This window comes from Mastomys coucha, chromosome X (assembly GCF_008632895.1).
Source record: "Mastomys coucha isolate ucsf_1 chromosome X, UCSF_Mcou_1, whole genome shotgun sequence".
Lineage (NCBI taxonomy): Eukaryota > Metazoa > Chordata > Mammalia > Rodentia > Muridae > Mastomys > Mastomys coucha.
In genome coordinates, this window is record NC_045030.1 from 108,592,279 (window position 1) to 108,596,118 (window position 3,840).

The following is a 3,840-nucleotide window of genomic DNA, read 5'->3' on the forward strand; positions in this document are numbered from 1 at the left end:
AACAGAGACTGAAGGAAAGGCCAAACAAAAACAAGCCCAACTTGAGACCCATCCCATGAGCAAGCACCAGATCCCTGTCACTATTAATGATACTCTGATATACTTGCAGGCAGGAACCTAGCATAAGTATCCTCTGAGAGGCTCCACTTAGCAGCTGACTGAAGCAGACGCAGAGTCCCCCAGCTAAACATTGGACAAAGCTTAGGAGTCTTATGGAAGATTTGGGGGAAGATTGAGAGCCCTGGATAAAATAGGAACACCACAGGAAGACCAACAGTGTCAACTAACCCAGACCCTTGGGGGCTCTCAGAGACTGAATCATCAACCAAAGAGCATACAGGGCCTGAACCTAGCTGCCCCCCACATATATAGTAGCTGTGAGCTCAGTCTTCATGCAGGTTCCCTAACTGGGCTGTCTTGTTTGGCCTCCATTGGAGAAGAAGGGCCTCACCCTGCAAAGAGTTGATATGCCAGGGTGAGGGGATACCCAGGAGCAGGGACAGGGGTCTTTACCCTCTCAGAAGAGAAGGATATAGAGAAGGGACTCTGTAAGGGGGAAACATGGAGGAAGGCAATGATTGGGATGTAACGTGTACTCCATACAAGTTTTCACATATTTGATAAGTAACATTTAATAAAGTTAAATCAAGATCAGATAAGCTATTTAAGCTGACCTATAACCCCTTAGTGAAATAGAAGCAGTAATTAAATCTCCCAACCAAAAAGTCCAGGGCCAGATAGTTTTAGAGCAGAATTCTACCAGATTCTGCCAGAGGACATAATGTTGTCTTTTAGCTTCTGCAGGCACCAGACATACATGTGGTGCACAAACATACATTCAGGCAAAATGTCAAACACATACATATAAGTAAATCTTTAAATAATTTGGATTAGTTCTTTGAGAGTTTTGTATGATATGCTTTGATCATATTCACTCCCACCCCCTAACCTACCCACACAACTTGATGTTTCTTTTAAAACCTATCATGTGCTGCCCAGATATTCTTGGATGTGTAGTCTTCTAGAGCTCTGGTTCTCAACTTTCCTAATGTTGTGACTATGGTGACCTCCAACCATGGAGTTATTTTGGGTGCTACTTCGTAATTGTAATTTTGCTACTATTTTAAATTGTGATGTAGACATCTCATATGTGACCCCTATGAAAGGGCTGTTAGATCCCCCAAAGGAATCATGACCCACAAGTTGAGAACTGCTGCCCAAGAACATGGTCAACCTAAAAGGGTATATTCTTACAAAAAAAAAAAAATAAGTCTCTCCTCCAAGTAGACAACAAGTGAAAATTTCCCTATGTCTATGTGTAGAATTTTGTGCATAATTCCAATCTCTATGATAGAATTTGTTCTGGTTTGAATTTGGATGAGTCTTGTGCATGCTGTTGGAATATCTGTGACTTCATATATGAAGCCAGAAGATACTATTTTCTTAGAGTCCACTACCATCTCTGGCTCTTACATTCTTCAGGTCCTACATCACAATGATCCCTAAGCCTTAGGAGATGGGGCATAATATCATCTTAGTTTGGCTTCTATTGCTGTGGTAAAATATAACCAAAAGCAGCTTATGGATGAAAGGGTTTGTTTCAGTTCACAGTTTTCCATCACAATCCAACATCAAAGAAAGTTAGGGCAAGTAGTCAAGTCTGTAACCTAGAGTTAGGACTGGAAGTAGAACCAATGGAAGAAAAGTGCTGCTCATAGGATTGCTCTGCAGCCTGCTTTCTTATACAACTCATGATAATTAGATCATAGAGGGCATCACCTTCCATGGGCTGGACTCACCTATGTCAATTATTAATCAAGAAATTGCATGACATGCCTGCCTACAGGCAATCTTATGGAAGTATTTCCTTAGTCGACTTTCCTTTTCCCAGATAACTGTAGCTTTTGTAAGTTAAAAACAAAACAAACAAATGAACAAAACCCAGTATATTTGTTAATCACCACCTACAGTAAATCGAAGTTTCTTGGATAAGGGTTGAGGGTTGATCTATGGCTATAATTATATGTCATTACGAACAGGTTTAATACTATGTCCATTTAACAGAATAATAATAGATGATCCTTTGGGGCTTATGGTATGTCTAACCACAGGTTATTGGCGTAATAATGTTGTCAGGTATGGGTTTCATTTTATGGAGCTGGATTTTAATTCATTCAGAAAGTGGATGGTTACTCCTCTAGTATTCATGCCACGAATGGACATGTCTTTTTTTATTAGATAATTTCTTTATTTGTATGTTATATGATTTCTCCTTTCCCAGTTTCCCCTCCAAAAATATCAAACAAAAAAAAAAACAAAAAAGCAATCAAACAAACAAATAAACAGAACAAGAACAAACCCCTGTTGCTTCCCCCCTCCCCCTGCTTGCCACCACACCCTCTCCAACTTATTGGCCCTGGCATTCCTCTACACTAGGGGACAGAACCTTCATAGGGCCAAGGGCCTCTCCTCCCATTGATGATCGACTTTGCAGTCCTCTACTATATACATGCTGCAAGAACAATCAGTCCCACCATGTATAGTCCTTGGTTGGTGGTTGAGTCCCTGGGAGCTCTGAGGGTACTAGTTAGTTCATATTGTTGTTTGTTCTAAGGGGCTGCAAACCCTTCAGCTCCTTTGGTCCTTTCTCTAAATCCTCCATTGGGGACCTTGTCCTCAGTTCAATGGATGGCAGTGAGCCTCTAGTATTCATGCCACCAATGGACATGTCTTGCCAGGCAAATAAATATTATTGTACATGGGGCTCAGAGCTAGATATGATTGATGATTACTCTTTTTCTCTTATAGTAGGCATATCACCTTCCAGCATTATGAAAGCTAGCCAAGAAGGATATCTTCCAGTTGATTTTTTGTGTTTTGTGTCAAGTACCTTTTGTATTCAGCAATAGGGTCTTTTTGTCAAATTCTGGAGGGTAACCAAGAACAATAACTTTTAGAAACTGATGCAGTCACTATGGAAATTATTCAGTGATACCACTCTTAGGGATGTCACCAAAGACTCTGAATATTATTCTAAACATAGCATCCCATTTGTGTTCATTGCTGCTTTTTTCACAACAGTCAGGAAACGGAAACAACTTAGATACCCATCAACTGATGAATGGATAATGAAAATGTAGTATATTCACACAAGAACTATTGTTTGGCTATTGAAAAAAATGAATTTCGCTGGTATCTCTGGGCTGGTGTCCTGAGTGGACCTTGGGTGCAAGCTCTGCAGCCATCCCCACAACACCAAGAGGAAGCTCCACTCCCAGGCACTCTGACACTCTCAGTATCAGAGGTGAGGAGGACCCAACATCTGTCCCAACACCGGGAGTAACTGGGACCTGTGGGACTAGGAACACAGGAACTCTGCCAGCAGAGTGGCTTGGGTTCCTTCCCCCGTCTCTCTGGGCTGGTGTCCTGAGCTGACCTTGGGCACAAGCTCTGCAGCCTGTCCCACAACACCCAGAGGAAGCTGCTGCACTCTCAGGTGCTCTAACAAGCTCAGAGTCACAGGATTCCAGAATCACAGGGTCACAGAGACTGCCTGACTCTGAGGAGTCTTGATACAACTAGAATCACAGGAAGGACAAGCTCCAGTCAGATTTAGCAAGGCCAGGTAGCACTAGAGATAACTAGAAGGCAGGGGGCAAACATAAGAAAATAAATGATACGAACCAAGGTTACTTGGCATCATCAGAACCCAATTCTCCCACCATAGCAAGTCCTGGACACATCATCACACTGGAAACGCAAGATTCAGATTTAAAATCACTTCTCATGATGATGATATAGGACCTTAAGAAAGACATAAATAGCACCCTCAAAGAAATA